The 20,463-nt window shown below is 38.2% G+C and overlaps 1 protein-coding gene across 5 annotated transcripts in view; it reads right to left on the bottom strand.

Annotated features, from left to right (window-relative positions):
• The window catches only part of LOC145539140 (uncharacterized), a 526,738-nt gene that overhangs the window by 70,740 nt on the left and 435,535 nt on the right, over positions 1-20,463 (bottom strand). The window contains exon 6 of one of the 5 annotated variants that reach the window (XR_014077602.1): positions 11,947-12,047. The exons of the other annotated variants lie outside the window; for them this stretch is intronic. The gene's annotated coding sequence lies outside the window, so the exon portion shown is untranslated. Of the gene's footprint in view, positions 1-11,946; positions 12,048-20,463 lie in introns of those variants that run through there. 5 annotated transcript variants of the gene reach the window in all.

A 20,463-nucleotide genomic window follows, 5' to 3' on the forward strand; every position in this document is an offset into this window, starting at 1 on the left:
TGGATATATTGAAGGAGTGCTGTTTTTATGCACAAAAACAATCACATATTTTTTCAGGGAAAGGAACGATAATAACTTAAGTGGTAAAGTCAGCTTAGGAAAGATGTTATGGACGTTTACATACAATGTTTTTCTCTAGAAAATATGGATATATTAAAAGATAAATAGATGACACTGCTATAGTCATAGCTACAGACACAAACATAGAAACAGATAGAGATACAGATTCTGATACAAACATTGACCTAGATATTCTGGTAAATTTAAGAAATGAAATAGTAGGATTTGACCATAATGTAGAAGAAGACTTTTGGCAACTTTTGAACTTGGATAGTTGCAATTTAGAGTATATAAGATTCTAGACGACAGAGTCTACATAATTCAATATCTGTTGGCAGTACTGGAAGTAGGATAAAGGAAAGAGGGAGGGCAGAGATGAATCAAAGACCCCAATGATTTGGCATCTTTTATCCATTATCTTGTGCTATTAATTTCCTTTATTTGCATAAAGCTGGACAAGTTTACTGAAGGTAGGGTCCTTCATCATCTTTTTTGAAACCCTACCACTCAACACGGGATACGGTCAGTTTGGGGTGATCAGCAAAATCAAATGGATCTGACCACAGCTGAAGGGTCAATGCTACGTCCTGTCTACAGCTTCTGCCATCTATGACATTTGACTATTTTCTTTGAAATTTGCATTTCCTGGGCCATGGCAAGGGCATATCTATGTTAGATTTACCTGTCAGTGGTTTATCTGGTCACAAATCAAATCCACATACTGCCTTTCAAAGACCTGGGACTTCAGTGTTCTTATATAGGTCAATGACCCAGGCTATTTAATTATACTACACATGAAAAAAAAAAAAAAAAAAAACCTCCCAGCTTGAGAAAACACTGTCTTATCATAACAGCAAATAAACCGTTTTTTATGCTAACCTTAGTGAGATGTACCACGTTTGCAAACAAATTACTCTTAGCAAAGATAGCAACAATTGTGTATCCATCTAAAGCTCAAAAAAATACTGCATTTATCTTTCAACAGTGAAACGAAACCTTAGAAAACCAAGGGAATTAAGACACTGAATCTTTTATGCCCTCTTTATTAAGTTTTCTCTTTGTGAAAAGCAAATGGTGCTGTATAAAGTATCACTTCGAGAGAAAAGAATTCCAAAAATATGTGTGGCTATCACTTTAAAAAATTCTATTAGCTATGTTTATTTGCAAATTTGTTTCTTTTTCTTTACAAATTTTTATTATAATTAGGACATCAATAATCTGCCTCCTAAAATATATCAATCTTGAATAATGCCTGTTATGTCTAGAATAGTTATTACAAAGCTTTCTACAAATCTTTATAAGTTTTAGGGAGATATGGGGACTGTCTTTTCCAAGTAACGATTTGGACTCTTCTTCCTTTCTTTCTTCTATAAATTCTAAGGTAATTGGAGTGCTTTTGGCCAATAATGATCTACTTTTAATTTTTTTAATATCATAGTTTTTAGGGAATGGTCTTTCAGCGATGTGGGGCACTGAAAAGAAACTTGTGAACTACCATTCTTTTCTGTCTATATGTGACAGGATCTACTGTTCCCACAGTTAATTCAGTCAAAGAAAGCATCTGAGCTGAGTGTTTGACCAAATGACCAGCAGTTCAACTGAGCTGACAGCCATCATGGCTGTTCTGGCCGTACGTGTCCACCCGGGCTTTGTCTGTAAGCTGGCAGTCTCTGCACAGAGAATACACAGCATATGCCAGGTGGCCATGTGTCTGAAGCAGAGGGAAGGGAGAACAAAGAAAAAAAAAATCTTTCATTTGGACAGAGATGCTTTAAGCCACCCAACTGCCAGTAACATATTAAGGAGAGAAGAAAACGCAATGATGCCTGACAATACTCAATAGTAAACAACTCCGTGCCTGAGATTCGGATCACAAATCTTCCTCTGCTGCTGCCGACAAGTTCAGCTTGGGCATGGCTGCAGGAGACAAAGAAACCTGCTGCAAGAAGAAAACGAGAGAGGAGATCCTCACACTGATTTGAATCTACCCCAGATGCATGTTTTAAGAGCCTCTTATATCATATGCATTGTGCTGCTGCTTCTTTTTTTTTCCTTCTTTCAAACAACAACATTTATCTCTCACAGTTCTGGAGGCTCCAAGTCTGAGATCAGATGCAGGTCCTTTCAGTTCCTGGTGAGGGCTCTCTTCCTGGCTTGTAGACAGCTACCTTCTTGCTGTGTCCTTACAAGACCTTTCCTCAGTGTGTGTCCCTCCGTTGTATTCTTATTTCAGAAACCTGTTCTGTTGAGGGCTTCCCAGGTAGTGCTAGTGGTACAGAAACCGCCTGCTAATGCAGGAGACGTAAGATAAACAAGTTCAATCCCTGGTTTAGGAAGATTCCCTTGAGGAGATCATGGCAACCCACTCTGGTATTCTTGCTAGGAGAATCCTAGGGACAGAGGAGCCTGGCGGGCTACAGTCCATGGGGTTGCAAAGAGTTGGGCATGACTGAAGTGATTCAGCACACATACACCTTCTGTTGAAAGTGAGGACAGGGAAAGAAAGTTCTAGAATGGCAAAAGCAAGAAATTCCTGTTTATCTTTTTCCTCTTTATTTCTACCCTCCATTTGTCATTTGCCATATTTCTCACCATCATCTTCCCCACAAATGGCAGAATAAAGGGAGTAAGTGCTAAGTGCCATCTCAGAAGTGTTGGGGGCTACAAAATATTATTTAAAAAGAAGTAGGACAGCCTATGTTCCCTAAAAAGTGGGGTGGATACTTTCTCATATAAATATTGCCCTTAGTCCCCACATCATGCTTTAGGATAAATACAATTTTTTCTCTTCTGCATCATTTTCCTTTCACTCATTTATTGAGTACTTGCTCTGAGCTAAGCAATGTGTCAGGAGCCTGATCTTCAGTTCAGGATTTCCAATCTTCCCAACAGTGCTACTCAGCCTCACTGTGTTCATCTGACAGATAAAAACAGTGCTATTCAGGGCAGTTGGTTAACCTGTCCAGGCTCATTCAGCTAACTAGTGTGAGAGATTCAGGAAACAACGTTATCTGATTTCATAACCTGTGCAAGTCAACTTCATTCACAAATAAGTCAATTTGCAAGGGTCTCTCAAGTGCCCTACACTTCTACAAGTTGTATCATTTAATCAACACAAAAGGAGTCCTCTAATGAAGTATTATGCAATTTCTGACATTAGAATGCTGAAACTATCAACATTCAGGTGACCCAAGGCTGGATCAAAATTCAAACATGAGTCAAACTCCATGAATATTTCACTGCTAGTCGAAAGGATCTGTTGATCTCAACTCCAGTGAGAGTAAAGAGCTACTTCCACTCTTCTTGAAGATATTATGTCATTTTGAAATTAACAAAATTGATGCAAATTTGAATGGACTTTATCATCACAGGTCTTTGTGTTTTTTAATATCTTGCTCCCTTTGCCAGGAAAGTATGTACCTCTATTGTTTAATTGCTAAGTTGCTTTTGACTCTTCTGCGACACCATGGACTGTAGCCCACCAGGCTCCTCTGTCCATGGGATTTCCCAGGCAAGAATACTGGAGTGGGTTGTCATTTCCTTCTCCAGGGGATCTTCCCGACCCAGGGACACAGCCCACATTCCCTGCATTAGGAGGCTGACTCTTTACCACTGAGCCACCTGGGAAGCCCATGTACTTCTATTATGGCTGAAAAATTGCTTCACAGTTTAGTTCTGGTGTACATTTTTTTGGACACACTCTTTAATTCAGAAAGGAAAACCAGTCGCTCCCTTTCAAACTAGTTGCTCCCTTTCTGGTGCTGCAATAAGCACAGTATCGAACCTGTATTAGTGTATGTTGTTGAGTTGTACCAGTTTGTTTGTCCCTGTGTAGGGCTCCGCTAGACAACCTATAATCCCTCAGAAAGGATGCTTTGTATCATGCTGACCTTTGAACTTTTAGTACCAGGTCAGTGTGCTATCATAGCAGATATTAAAAACATTTGCTAGGAAAGTATACAATTAAACAATTTAAGAATGAGAAGCCATCAGAAAAATATAGGTGTGGATGTGTTCCTGTGTTTAAAAGACAGCATGGAAAAGGAAGAAATGTCATTTATATTGAAGGGACAAAATTATATTACTCTGTATCTGGCTTTTAAGGCTATTTAACCGAGTTGACAATCCTATACTCTGTAGAAAAGCCTTACCTGAGCTGCGAATAGCATCAGATTATTAAAAGCAGAATTTTAAAGATCTAATTGACTTTTTGTCATGCACTGCTTGCTATTTGCATTCCACCTTGGTTGAACATTGAAATGAGACAAGCCTTTATCACCTTTGTGTCTGGTCACGTCTGCTTTGTAGTCTCCCTTGCTGGCCCAGCATTGCAGTACCAGGCTGTAAACACAGCAGCAAAATGGTTCAGGGAAAAAAAAAAAAAAAAAAGGCTGCTTTGGTCCACAATTGGATGACAATATATTGAATGAAAATATTTCTATCAGTAGTAGGCTTTATATAAACTCTTCTTTTCCTTATAATTAAATTCTCTAAAATACAGACATTTGGCCTTAAGTATCTCATGGATGTAATATTGGCACCAGATCAGTACAGCTTACTTGCCAAGCTTAAAAGGGAAAATATAATGGGAAAAGACTGTAATTTTACAGTTCCTGTAAAAATGAGGAAATCACTGCCTTCGCAAAAACCCCAAGTGGTATGGCCCTAAATCTGCCCACAGAGAGACCGAGATATATGTTTTCAGCTTTGAGAATGACCCTAGAAACCGACTTGAGGTTTATTTTAGTTTACCCTAACATAACTATAGATCCATCCTAGCAAACAGATGTGCAGAACATGAACTTTATGTTCATTGGCTCAGGAAATGGAACTGAGAATTTCAACTGATTTCCATTTTTATTACGTAGTATGACTTTTGCTTCTTTGTTCTCCCATAACAAACTTCAGTCCCCCTGAAAATACCCTAACTGATGGCTTCTAACAGGGTTAGATTGTGTGTGCTGAATGCAGACTTGTTTATGATCACCTTATCCACACGTGCACCTAACATCTTTTCTCTCAGTGGAACAACAAATTGGATTTCTCAAGAGCAAGAGAAAGGTACAAACTCCTTCTAATAAAGTAGAGACGATATCACTTGTATATGGAAGAATCTTTTGAACCAAATTAAAAGTGCATTTCTGAGGTGTCAAGTATAGGAAATTCAGCCGCTACAAGCTTGCTAAAGAGTAAAGTGCACGAAGCTGCCCAGTGATGTTAGAAAACTGTGTCTGAGCATGTGTCCTGTCTCTTCTTCTTTGTCCCATTCTCCTCTCCCTTCTGATCTCTTTGAGCTTGGGATGGTTAATTTTATGTGTCAACCTGATGGCGTAAGGGGATGCCTAGATAGATGGTGACATTATTTCTAGGTATGTCTGTGAGGATATTTAAGAGATTAGCATCTCAATCAGTAGACTGAGTAAAGCAGATAGATGGCCTTTCCCAATGTGTGTGGATGTTATCCACTCCACTGAGAGACCAAATAAAATGAAAGAGTGGAGAAAGGTTGATTTCGCTCTTCTGCTTAAGCTGAGACATCATCTAGTTCCTCCTGCCCTAGGACACGGGCATTCCTGGTTTGGGGGGCTTTAAGACTTAGACTGGGACATGTACCATTAGGCCTTCCTGTCCCTTCTAATTTCAGGCCTCTTTAGGCTCCAAAGGAATTACATCACGAGCTTCCCTAGGTCTCCAGCTTGTAGATGGCAGATTGTGAGATTTCTGTGCCTCCATAGCCATATCAGTCAATTTTGGTAATAACTCTCTTTATATTGGTCCTGTTTGACTGGAGACCCCTAATACAGTGTTTCTACAGGTGATTGCTTTAAGCTGCCATGTCCTTGCAGCTCTCCTTAGCTGTAAGGACATAGCAGCCTATCTGTGTCCTTGGCTCTCCTGCAGGCTTACCTTCCATCGTGTGCTTATATTAGCCACTCAGTCATGTCAGATTCTTTGTGTACTCATGATTGCCATTTCTGTCTCCAGGGGATCTCCCCAAGCCAGGGATCAAACCCAGGTCTCCTGCATTGCAGGAAGATGCTATACTGTCGGAACCACCAGGAAAGCCCTATCTTCAGTTAGATTAGGCCAAGAAGAGCATCAGAGGAGAGGAGGGTAGGAAGAGAAAAAAATCTGCATATGATATGTTTGTTTTCTTCCTGCTTTGGTGCCAGAAGTGTGGCAGTGGCGGTTTCCCTCTCCAGTTAATGTTTTCATCAGAGACTCTTCCTCCATGGTCCTTCACCAGTGGTTCAGCATAATTCTGTGTCCTTCTTGTATTCATTGGCCCTTGAAGTAACTAAGGCTCCCTAATATTGCTAGAATCTGGGTGACTCACCAGGTCTTGTTTGCTCTCCTATCCCTGGTCACAACTCTATATATTGTACTTTTATCAAGAAGGAACTAACATCATTTTTGTGATATTCTTGCCAAAGCTGAATGTATGACTCGGCTATTAGCTCATTGATCTTCATGCAGAGAATCCATCCTCAATTTTACATTGCTCATGTCACAGACATTTCAATCTCATGTGTTAGAAACTGCGTGCTTGCTAAAATGTTAGGACATGAAGCAGTTAGAGAGGACTCTTCAAAGATTGCTGGCATTCCAAGAGGCTGTACCCGAGGGCACAATCACAACACTTAAGACTGTGAGAAGAGTATAACTAGACTAGGGGCCTTGAGAGCTGACAAGAAAGAGAACAGAAATGGAAGGCAGGGTGGACTGACAGAAGACCAGAGTTTTACTCGCCATCTTTTTTCTTCTTGCTTTTAATATTAATATTCCAGATACTCTGCTTAGAAATACTACTTGATTTCATTTAAAATCTATGGCAAGTCAACTAAGCATTTTTTTCCTATTTTCCTTCTTTTAATCCCTCTATTAGTCAGGTATATTTCAGGACTGCATTTATGCTATCAGATATTTAATCTTTTACACATTTTAACTTACTCCTCACTTCTTTATTATTATTCAACTGGTAATGTCTCATTCAATTCTAGATCATAGTTTCTGGTGAAGTCTCTTTTTACATCAGTGCTGATACTGTCAAGAAGTTTCTGCATTATGTATGTTTCTCCTTTTCTCACTGCAATTGTTTCAACATATGTTGTATATTATTCTTTCAGTTTTGATGTTCATTTTTTAAATATGAAAACCAGTTTTGCAAATTCCAGAATTATTTAACTTAATCCCATACCCACCAGAAATACATGTAAAATATAAGTAGAGGGAGTAGGATCATTCAGATATCTTTTTTAAAAAAGAATAAAAACATATAAGACATTGCTTTATTTCCACTTTTGAACTTAGAATGGGAGGTACAGTCATCTGTTTGCGGGCTTTGCCAACAAATGTTGTTGTTTAGTCGTTAAGTCCTGTCTGATTCCTTTGCGACCTCATGGACTTTAGCCTGCCAGGTTCCTCTGTTCATTCTTTCCCAGGCAAGAATACTGGAGTGAACTACGATTTCCTTCTCCAGGAGATCTTCCCAACCCAAGGAATGAACTCGTTATCTCCTGCATTGCAAGCTGATTCTTTACCACTGAGCCCCCAGGGAAGCCCTTGTTAAAAAATACTAGAACATTATAAAAATATAATGGTATGTATAATTTTTGAATTACTACTTGATGCTTCTGTTTAAACTGAAGTTATGGAGATGTTTTTAGAAAATGATTGTTGATGTAAAATAGATATATTTAAGCAATTTAAATATATTTCCATAAATACAAGTGTACTCTTGCTTAGTAAGGACTATAATCAAGGAAGATTTCAAAGCAAAAGCATTGGAAATACAATAATAGAAGCAGGCACCATGAGCTTGCTAATTGTAGTGTAATATAGAGGTTACTCAGGATTTTTTTACTATTATTATTTTGAAACTGAGAAACCCTGAAGGACTCAGTGACTTCTCCATATTGGTGCTTACATGTCCTCAGCCCTGTAGCTGTTCTTGTCCACTCCTTTTTGCACACAAGGTTAATCCCTATTTCTTCCTCCCCAAGCAAAATTCTTGCCTTTTCTGAGAACCATCCTTGACTAACTTCTTTCAAATGAGTAGAACTTCACCTGATTCTCTTGCTAATTCTTATAAAACCTTTTCTCCTCCATCTCAAGTTAGAGTTATCCTTGAAAGCCTTCTCATCCCCAGGGTTTTTGCAATTTGTTTGTGCTAATGAATGGTATGCTGGTTACTTTTCTTAGGCGAAATAAACTATGTGTCTGTATATTAGTATATGCATGTGTGTATGTGTGTGTGCACACATAAAAATTTGTCACACTGTTTTGTGGCTCAGTGGTAAAAGAATAAGCTTGCCAATGCAAGAGATGTGGATTTGATGCCTGGTTCAGGAAAATCCCCTGGAGAAGGAAATGGCAACCACTCCAGTATTATTGCCTGGAAAATCCCACGGACAGAGGAGCCTGGGAGGCTACAGTCCATGGCGTTGCAAAGAATTGGGTATGACTTAGCCAGTAAAAAACAATAACAAATACATGCTTAAGTTATGAACTACTAAAATCATACACTATTATAATAGTTTTTCATTTCCTTTTCTAATATCTCAGCCCACTTCAAAAATTTGGGACAGGACTGAATTTGCTAATCATTCTTAAGAGATTAGGCTTCCATTTTGGAGAAGTTTGAAGCTCTGACTAATCTAATTAACTGATTAATCAATTTCATAATTCCAACCAATTCCCACGCCAGAATTTAGATGGCCCATTTGATAGAGGTGTCCTTAATAATGGAATTGTTCTACTGTTACCTCTATCTACTTCAGTTCAGTTCAGCTCAGTCGCTCAGTAGTGTCAGACTGTTTGTGACCCCGTGTACTGCAGCACGCCAGGCCCCCCTGTCCATCACCAACTCCCAGAGTTTACTAGAACTCATGTCCATTGAGTCCTTGACACCATTCAACCATCTTATCTTCTGTCATCCCCTTCTCCTCCCACTTTCCATCTTTCCCAGGATCAAGGTCTTTCCAAATGAGTCAGTTCTTCACATCAGGTGGAAAAAGTATTGGAGTTTCAGCTTCAACATCAGTCTTTCCAATAAATATTCAGGACTGATTTCCTTTAGTTTTGACTGGTTGGATCTCCTTTCAGTCCAACGGATTCTCAAGAGTCTTCTCCAACAACACAGTTCAAAAGCATCAATTCTTTGGTGCTCAGCTCTTTATAGACCAACTCTCATATCCATACATGAACACCTGGAAAAACCATAGGCTTGACTAGATGGAACTTTGTCAGCAAACTAATGTCTCTGCTTTTTAATATATTGTCAAGGTTGGTCATAACTTTTCTTCCAAGGAGCAAATGTCTTTTAATTTCATAGCTGCAATCACCATTTGCAGGGATTTTGGAGCCCTAAAAAAGAAAGTCTGTCACTGATTCCACTGTTTCCCCATCTATTTTCCATGAAGGGAGGGTACTCGATGTCATGACCTTACTTTTCTGTATGTTGAGCTTTAAGCCAGGTTTTTCACTCTCCTCTTTCACTTTCATCAAGAAGGTCTTTAATTCTTCTTCACTTTCTGCCATAAGGGTGGTGTCATCTGCATATCTGAGGTTATTGATATTTCTCCCGGCAATCTTGATTTCAGCTTGTGCTTCATCCAGCCCAGTATTTCTCATGATGTACTCTGCATATAAGTTAAATAAACAGGGTGACAATAAAGAGCCTTGACATACCCCTTTTCCTATTTGGAACCAGTCTGTTGTTCTATGTTCAGTTCTAATTGTTGCTTCCCGATCTGCATACAGATTTCTCAAGAGGCAGGTCAGGTAGTCCTATATTCCCATCTCTTTCAGAATTTTCCACAGTTTATTGTGATCCACACTGTCAAAGGCTTTGGCATTGTCAATAAAGCAGAAATAGATGTTTTTCTGGAACTCACTTGCCTTTTCGATGATCCAGAGGATGTTGGCAATTTGATCTCTGGTTCCTCTGCTTTTTCTAAATCCAGCTTGAACATCTGGAATTTCATGGTTCACGTACTTTTGAAGCCTGGCTTGGAGAATTTTGAGCATTACTTTACTAGTGTGTGAGATGAGTGCAATTGTGCAGTAGTTTGAGCATTCTTTGGCATTGCCTTTCTTTGGGATTGGAATGAAAATGGACCTTTTCCAGTCCTGTGGCCACTGCTTAGTTTTCCAAATTTGCTAGCATATTGAGTGCAGCACTTTCACAGCATCATCTTTGAGGATTTGAAATAGCTCAACAGGAATTCCATCACCTCCACTAGCTTTGTTCGTAGTGATGCTTCCTGAGGACCACTTGACTTCACATTCCAGGATGTCTGGTTCTGGGTGAGTGATCACACCATCATGGTTATCTGGGTTGTGAAGATCTTTTTTGTACAGTTCTTCTGTGTATTCTTGCCTCCTCTTCTTAATTAGATCCATACCATTTCTGTCCTTTATTGAGACCATCTTTGCATAAAATATTCCCTTGGTATCTCGAATTTTCTTGAAGAGATCTCTAGCCTTTCCCATTCTATTGTTTTCCTCTATTTCTTTGCATTGTTCACTGAGGCAGGCTTTCTTATCTCTCCTTGCTATTCTTTGGAACTCTGCATTCAAATGGGTATATCTTTCCTTTTCTCCTTCACTTTTTGCTTCTCTTCTTTTCACAGTATTTGTAATGCCTCTTCAGACAGCCATTTTGCTTTTTTGCATTTCTTTTTCTTGGGGATGGTCTTGATCCCTGTCTCCACAAACCTCCATCCATAGTTCATCAAGCACTCTGTCTATCAGATCTAATCCTTTGAATCTATTTTTCACTTCCTCTGTATAAATGTAAGGGATTTTATTTGGGTAATACCTGAATGGTCTAGTGGTTTTCCCTACTTTCTTCAATTTCAGTCTGAATTTGGCTATAAGAAGTTCATGAGCTGAGCCACAGTCAGCTCCCAGTCTTGTCTTTGCTGACTGTATAGAACAGCTCCATCTTTGGCTGCAAATAAAATAATCAATCTGATTTTGGTATGACCATCTGGCATGTCCATGTGTAGAGTCTTCTCTTGTGTTATTGGAAGAGAATGTTTGCTATTTATCTATTTATTGTATCCTTTATTTAATCCTGTAATCCCTAGTTCCTTGCTGTTGAGATCAGGTCTTTTTTTATTATTATTATTATTTCCATTTTCCACCAAGGCTTCCCTTGTGACTCAGCTGGTAAAGAATCTGCCTGCAATGCAGGAGATCTGTTTCAATTCCTAGGTTGGGAAGATCCCCTGGAGAAGGGAAAGGCTACACACTCCAATATTCTGGCCTGGAGAATTCCATGGAGTGTACAGTCCATGGGATTGCAATGAGTCGGACACAACTGAGGGACTTTCACCTCCACCAGACAGTTTGAGGTGAATTTTCTCCAATTCTATGGTGAATTTTTTTCCTTTCCAGCAAATCAAACTAATAAGACTGCAAACATTCCCCATAAATCACTAGTCATATTCTTTGCAGACCATACCTCAATCAGCAGTTACTGAGTACAGTCTCTCTGGGATGCCTAAGGTAAAGGCTATATGCTGACAGAGGACAGTTTCCATATAGGAGACTCATCAAAGGATAAGATTCCTCTTCCAAAATGCAATGAAATTCTTTCAGGCTCTAGCATTATATCATTATTTCATTATCTCATTAATTTTTTCTTTAATTTTAAATAATTTCAACAAATCACTCATTTGCAAAATTTTAAACTTCTTTCTTTCCAAATTATAAAGCCAAAAACAATTTCACAGAATTCTGTGCTTTTTTTATGGAATCCTTTTATCTCATTTCATTTGGTAAAGCCTCCTGAAGTTTGTGTGCAAAATTTGCCAATGGTTTCCATCCAAACATAATCAAGCAAGGTCACCCAGGTGGCAGCCGAGGGGTTTCTCTAACCCTTAATACAGTAGAGTTTCTGGTTCTTCATTAATATGGATATGTATTTCCTCCAAAATTCTGCTTGCTTAACAGGTTCATGTTTATTCTGTACGGCCAACCTAAGGGAGTAGAAAAGCCAGAATCATATTTCAGACTTTCCCAACTGTCAGTTTTGTACTCAAACAAACCAGTCATTGCTGTCCCTCAGAGAGAAAGCTGCCTCTCACATATAAAGAGCCTTCCTCTTGGAAGATTCTGTATCTTAAAAAGTTGTTTTGAAATGTTGACGTACCATATAAGTAAAAAAAAAATTCTCCAGGCAGATTAAATGCATATATAAATTTATAATAGCCCACTGACTCCAGTTGGCAGAATTATAGCTTTAGGATAAGTGGCAAAACACTTTCCAAAGAAGTTTGGAGACTCTTTTTTTGTCTTTCTGCCAAGTCCACCCCACTGAATCTCACGCACTGACTAATGCATATGCTTGTTTGTGTAAGGTTCCAGGCAGTGGTCTTTATTGAGGCTGGTAGGTGAGAAGAGTTTCAGCTGCAGCCTATTTGAAGTCTTGATTTGGACAGGTTTTGGCTTCGGCTATATTTTTAATGGCTGTCCTGTTGTATCTACGTCAACATTAGCAAAATGGGAGTCCTGCAGCTTTTACTTCATATTCAGTAAGCTCAAATATGAATTATGTTTCACAAATTTAAAATGTTCACTATGAAACAATACATACATATTGTTGAAAAATAAGGAATAAAATTCTCAATCTGTTGTTTTCAATCTTTGTTAGTATTACTTTAAATAATATTCTTACATCTCATCTTTTTTTAATTGATCCATCAATATTAGGAAATATCTATTTGCTCTCTACTATGTAAATGAAAAATTAGAATTCCAGAATTCCAACTGACCTTCCCACTTCTATGAAGTAATTTTTTCTTCTATATTATAATTATTACTATGTCATTCATGAATGCTAAATATTCCATTACATAACTGAACCCTAATGTATTTATTTTCCTTCTTACAGGTAATTGGGTTGTTTCCTGTTTGGGAGTTATATGAATAAATTGAGAAAATATTACTGTACTTGCTTTGTGGTGCTATGAGCATTTATTTCTATTGTATTTATTCCTCTTTTATTTCTCTTAGGTGTATTCTGAGGACTAGAATTGCTGAAATATATGATAACTCTATTTTTAATATTTTGAGGAATTGCCAAGTATTTTCCAAGGTGGCTGAACCATTTTACATTCCCATCAGCAGTCTCTGAGGGTTTCAATTTCTCTACACCTTTACCAACATTTGACTTTTTAGTTGTAGTTATCCTAGTGATGTACAGTGACATCTCATTGTGGATTTGATTTGCATTTCCCTGATGGCTAAGGATATTGAGCATCTTTTCAAGTACTTGGTGGCCATTTGTATATCTTCTTTAGAAAAAGTTCTATTAATTGGATCATTTGTCTTTTTATTATTGAATTGTAAGAGTTCTTTAAATATTCTGGATATAGGTCTCTTAGCTTTATGATTTGCGAGTATTTTTTCCCATTCTGTGGATTGTCTTTTCACTTTCTTTATGATTTCCTTTGAAGCATGAAAGTTTTAAATTTTGATGAAGTCCAGTTTATCTTTTCTTTTGTGGTCACTGTCCTTTTGATATTTTATTGAGAGTTTTACCTAACCTCAGGTCATGAAGATGTACTTCTATTTTTTCTTCTAAGAGTTTTATGGCTTTAGCAAAGACTTAAGCCTTTGATGCATTTTGAATTAATTTGAGAGTATGGTATGAGAGAAGGGATCTATTTTCGTTCTTTTGCCTGTGGATATTCAGTTGTCCCAGCACTGTTTGTTGCAAAGGTTATTCTTTTCCTGTTTAAGTATCTTGTCATCCTTGCTGAAAACAAATAGACCATAAATGTAAGGGTTTATTTCTGAACTTTAATTCTATTCCCTTCATCTACATATCTATCCTATGCCAGTACCACACTGTTCTGTCTTCTGTAGCTCCATAGTAAATTCTGAACTTTAGAAATGTGAGTCCTCTGACTTGTTTATCTTTTTCAAGGTTATTTTGGCTATTCTAGGGCTCTAGTATTTACACGTGAATTTTGGGATAAGTTTATCAATTTCTGCAAAAAGGCCAGCTAGTATTTTGATAGAGATTACACTGAATCTGGGGTAAAGAATCCGCCTGCCAATGAAGGAGACATGGGTTTGATCCCTGGGCTGGGAAGATCCCCTGGAATAGAAAATGGCAACCCACTCCAGTATTCTTGCCTGAAGAATCCCAGGGACGGAGGAGCCTGGTGGGCTACCGTCTATAGGGTCGCACAGAGTCGGGCACGACTGACACAACGCAGCAGCAGCAGCAGCAGCACCCAGTATTTTTGAATGGAAAATTCCATGGAAAGAGAAGCCTGGCAGACTACAGTCCATGCGGTTACACAGAGTTGGACATGATTGAGTGACTGAGCACACAAATATAACTCAGCAGAATTATGTGTATATTGAGCTTTGGTAAATACTACCAAATAATTGATAAATAAGTGATTACTAATTGGAATATTAGATATTAATTAATTCTTAATTAATTCTAATAATATTTCTAATTAACATTGAGAATTTTATTTGATTAATATCTAACACAATATTTTCAATTTTTTAAAAATTTAGTCATTCAGCTTGGGATAACATTATTTCATTGTGGCTAAAATTTGCGTTTAGCTGATAACTAATGATGCTGATTACTTTTTCATGTGTTTATTGGTCATTTGAATATCCTCTCTTATTCTCTTTTAAGTAACTATTCAAGTATTTTGCTCATTAAACATTTTTTCCTCTATAATTTGTTGGCATTCTTTATAGATTGCGCATATAAGTGCTTTAGCATTGTGTGTGTGTGTGTGTATATATATATATATATATATATATATATATATATTTATTTATTTATTTATTTATTTATCATTTTTTCCCATTTGTTAGTTTTACTTTTAACACTATTAATGCTATATTTTGATGAGCAGAATCAACTAATTTAAAGGAAGTCCAATTTATTAATATTTTCTTTTATAACTAATAATTTTGTCTAATTTAAGAAATTATTATATTTTGTATCAAAGTAGAAAACAATTATCACTATTTTAAAAATAATATGCTAAAAATGTTGCTTTTTTCCTCCATGTTCAATATTAAAATGGCTACACAAAAAATTACCCATCTTGACAAGTTTTTTTAAATTCACCCTGATATGACAGCTGTCATAATACAATCTAACCAAATTGTTTCAAATGAAGTTTTAAAGATGATTAAGCACTACTAGGGGCTTCCCAGATGGCACTCTTGTAAAGAACCCACTTGCCCATTCAGGAGACATAATAGACCCAGGTTCGATCCCTGGGTTGGGAAGATATCCTGCAAGAGGGCATGGCAACCCACTCCTGTATTCTTGCCTGGAGAATCCCATGGACAGAGGAGCCTGGAGAATACAGTCCATAAGGTTGCAAAGAGCTGCTTGTGTGAAGCGGCTTAGCAAACACACAAGCACTCTAGAGTCATCTTATGGAAAAAAAACTTGAATGAACCTTTCAGGCAAAGCATGATAGATAGATCTAGTTGGCAAATATTATGCTTAGGGCCTTTTGCAAAAATATGCATAGGAGATTTTGGCTTGTAATTTTCTTTTATCATAATGTCTTAATCAGGATTTACTACTTAAGATATATGGCTCTATGTAGGTTTTGAAGAATTTTTCGTGGAGCATGGTGATTTAACAGCACAGTCTCTGACAGCCTGGGCTCTAATTTCAGCTCCTTTATTTACTGACTGTGTAACTGGACAAAATAATTCTAGGCATTGGTGTTAGAAATCTCAGCCCATACTAGTTATGTGACTTTAGAAAAAGTATTCACTATATTAAATTGTTATCACTACACTAAAATTTACCTTCATATGTTAAATAAACATAATAATGATACTTACTTTTTAAGGTTGTTGTGAGAATTAAATGGAATGTTCTATGTAATATATTCAATATAGTACCTTGCACAGTAAGCCCTCAAATTTACCTCTTTATCTAGATGATAGAATAAACTCCAATACTTTGGGCACCTCATGCGAAGGGTTGACTCATTGGAAAAGACCCTAATGCTGGGAAGGATTGGGGGCGGGAGGAGAAGGGGATGACAGAGGATGAGATGGTTGGATGGCATCACTGACTCGATGGACATGGGTTTGGGTAGACTCCGGGAGTTGGTGATGGACAGAGAGGCTTGGCGTGCTGCAATTCATGGGGTCGCAAAGAGTCGGACACGACTGAGCAACTGAACTGAACTGAACTAGATGATAGAGAGTAGATAGGTAGACAGATAAGAGAAAAGACACACACATGCACACACACATACAGATACACATATACAGTTGAATGTATCAGCTGAACTCTAACCATATTTTTAATCTGTCATTTTGATTATGAAACCTGAACTTTGGTATTATTGCCCATTTTTATTCTCTATATGGTAATGCAATACTTAAACCTTTGCTAAAGTTTAGTGGAGAAAACAGTTCTTAACTTACAGTGTGCATGTTTAAGATGGCTGCTAAATCTGCTCTGATCTGTTCATTGTATTATCCAAGGTTCACCAGAAAAAAACAAAACCACTTTGTTGACAAAGATCCATATAGTCAACATGGTTTTTCCAGTAGTCATGTACAGATGTGAGATCTGGACCATAAAGGAGGCGGAATGCTGAAGAATTAAGGCTTTTGAACTATGGGGCTGAAGAAGACTCTTGAGAGCCCCTTGGACTGAAGGAGATCAAATCAGTCAATCCTAAAGGAAATCAACCCTGAATATTCATTGGAAGGACTGATACTGAAGCTGACGCTCCAATATTTTGGCCACCTGATGCAAAGAGTCAACTCACTGGAAAAGTCCCTGATGCTGGGAAAAATTGAGAGCAGGGGGTGAAGTGGGTGGCAGAGAATGAGATGGTTAGGTGGCATTACCAACTCAACAAACATGAGTTTGAGCAAAGTCTGGGAGATAGTAAAGAACAGGGAAGTCCGGAGTGCTGAAGTCCATGGGGTTGCAAAGTCAGAGATGACTGAATGACTGAACAACAATACGTACATATGAAAGTTTTCTTCTGCAAGTTCAAAATCTACTGGGGGGGCCAGCAAGCTGGCAGAAATCAAGAAAAGGTAACATTTCAATTCAAGTCCAAAGCCTCTTACTCTTGAATTCTCTCTTGCTTGGGGGGAGGCTGGTCTTTTTGTGCTATTTAGGCTTCCAGCTAATGGATAAGGCCCACCCACTTTATAGAGGACAATGTATTGTATTCAAAGTCCACCAATTCAAGTATTAAACTCATCCAAAACAATAGAAATACCTATAAAAATGTTTGACCAAATATCCAGGCAGCCCCTGGCCTCACCAATGTGACACATAAAATTAACCATCACAACCATCAACATAAACCTAGGCAATTCTGATTTCAGAAAGAATCTGATTCTGGGTTCTAGTTTCTGATTTTCAGGCTATAAAATACATCTAGGATTTTTGAAAATTTATTTTGTATTTTAACGGGATTTAGAAATATAGGAGAGTCAGATATGTACACTGAGTACACCATCCTGAAGTGGAAGCTTCTATTTTTATAAGTTCGGTTAGGGAAGGAATTGGTTTAGAAGTATAGCGTCTAAGTTATTATTATAATCTGAGGGTGACTGATAGATTCCAGTGGGCAGAGTATATTGAGTCTTTCTATTTAGGTAACAGAAATGAGATTTTAATTATATTAAGCCATTTGCTCATGGCTAGAAGTTCAGCTGCAGCCCTCATGCTGGAAATACAAGCTCCCCTGCTCATCAAGTTTCCCTTCTGTGGATGATGGGGTATTCCTTGCGGCCCAGAATTGACTGCCACAAACTAAAACTCAAATGTGTCAGAGTTTTAGTGTTTTTTTTAAATTCTTGGAATAATTATCTCTATCTCTTTTAGCAATCTGTAATCCAATATGGAAAGTGAAAGTGAAAGATGCTTATTTGTGTCTGACTCTTCGGGACCCCATGGACTATACAGTCCATGGAATTCTTCAGGCCAGAATACTGGAGTGGGTAGCTTTTCCCTTCTCCAGGGGATCTTCCCAACCCAGGGATTGAACCCAGGTCTCGCTCATTCCAGGCAGATTCTGTATTACCAGCTGAGCCACAAGGGAAAATTTCTAATATGGAAATTCACCTACAAATATATCAGACTTAACATGAATCAAATGTCAGTTACAGTCATCTCTGGGATCTGACCATCCGAAATAAGATAGAAATTCCAGACCGTCTAAAGTCCTATCTTCATAGCTTCTAATACTGCTAAGAGAATAAAACACAGACAACACGGAGACAGGCTGGGACCTGGGACTCTTTGCTACAGTGCTGCAATGCTTGCCCCCGGACACACTTCTCCTAGAACAACAAGACAGAAAGGAACTGTATGGGACTAAAAATAACTGCATGCATGCACAACTGGGAAAAATTCTGGAAAAACGCTATAAAGAGACCAAAAAAAAAAAAAAATCAGCTACCACTTTTGAAGAGCCTAGAGCAAAAGCAGGGTACTGTGCGTGCCTGCTGCACACATCACCTAATGGGTGGGCAAACCAGATAAGCTACCTCTCTGCCCAACCCCTAAACACACCCCTACCCTGACCCCATTTAAGCAGCAAGCTCACCCTAGTCAGTGACTAAGTGAACAAAGGAACCTGTAGTTTGTTCTCACTCACCCCGTGGCAGCAGGGACCCCAATAAAGCCTTGCCTGAATTTCTTGTCTGGCCACTAATCAATTTCTATTGATTAAGGAGATCAAGAACCTTGGTCAGTAATAATACCATGTTAAATTTTGCTTCAATTTATGTGAAAAGTGGGAGACAATAAACATATACACACATGTCAGTGATGATCCCTTAGAATAAAATATTGGGTATCTATAATACAGTGGGAGAAAGATTCATCTTTCATTAAATATCTTTACATATTTGATTTAAATTTTGACACATACACATATATTTTAAATTAAAAGTTCCAATTAACTTTAAACAAGTCATCTCCTTACAGAGTTAGTATTTCTAAAAAAGAAGTTAGCTGGTTATTCCTTCTGTGAATATAGCTGTGGCTGAATGCTATTAGCCCCTAACCTTTCTACATAGCGAAGTGAGAAATATATATGTGAGAAGGCAGTATATGATCCTGATTGTTGATACCACTTGCTTCCAGCCTGCAACTTTCACCTAAGCATCGAGTACACACATAGGTAAGTTTCATAACTCTCAAATAAAATTGAAATCTTAGAGGTTTTAATTCCTGGAAAGGATGTCAGAATACATATGTTTTTTAATGCAATTGAGTTCCTGTGGTTTAAAAGGAAAAGCACCTATTGCAAGGTCTAATTCTCACCTCAAGGAGCTAATTTATACATCTGGGTGGGTCTGTGTCAAGTTATTGAGAAGTAAGGAGAACTGTGCAACTGAATTCACTTGTAGATTTACTTTACTGAAGAAAAATTAAACTGTTTATATTTTAATATCATTTTATACATATTTTTTTTTCTGTCTAGCCTACTGGAATAAAGGTATTTCAAGATAACCAATGGAAATGTCAAAACGAGACCGTTTGTCTCACTATAAGAATTTCACTGAACAAAAAATTGTCCCTCAAATTTTACTGAAATCTTTTCAGGACCAATTGAAAGAGACGCTCCTTTTTGCCTATGTTTCCAGGATTCCAGTGTAAAAACCGCTGCCATTTGCACTGTACGCTAATGACAAGCTGGATGTTTGCATGAAAGCCAATATGTTCTTACACTGCTTTTTGAGACAAGTAATAATCAGTCTGTCATCGATGTCATGCTGCAATCAAGCTTTGACAAGGTTTGCAAATAACTTGAAAGGAATTGCTCATCCCTGAACACTGCAGATCAAAACCAGACCTGAACAAAAACTGAAAGTCTGCTGTGCGTCAGCTGCACAGTCGCGGGGAACGTGCTGCGCATAAGCAGTAGCAGCCGCAGAGGAAACAAGGAATCCACCACCCCACCTCCAATTCCAAATTAATTGACAAGAAGTTTTCTCAGCTACCAATCCTGGGAATGATTCAAAACCATGATGAGCCACTTGAAATGCCCAGTCTGATTGGAAAGACTAGTTGCCTTATTCCTGAAAATGACTGGAAAAGCGAGTAACATCTCCATCCTTGGGGTGGTATGTTTCCTTAACTCACGGGCTGGAGCAGGCAGGATGGCTGATGAAACTTGGCACTGCCATCAGTGAGGGGACTGTGTACACATGGGACTGAGACACCAATTGCTTTCTTTCCCTCTCCTCCCCTCCTCAATCCTTTCTATCCCAGAAAGGGATGAGAGGGCTTTCCAGGTAGCTCAGTGGTAAAGAATCCACCTGCCAAAGTACAAGAGGAAGGAGACACAGGTTCGATCCTTGGGTCAGGAAGATCCCCTGGAGGAGGAAATGGCAACCCACTCC

The sequence above is a fragment of the Giraffa tippelskirchi genome, chromosome 2, assembly GCF_054371585.1.
Source record: "Giraffa tippelskirchi isolate mGirTip1 chromosome 2, T2T-mGirTip1v1.2.pri, whole genome shotgun sequence".
Taxonomy (NCBI): domain Eukaryota; kingdom Metazoa; phylum Chordata; class Mammalia; order Artiodactyla; family Giraffidae; genus Giraffa; species Giraffa tippelskirchi.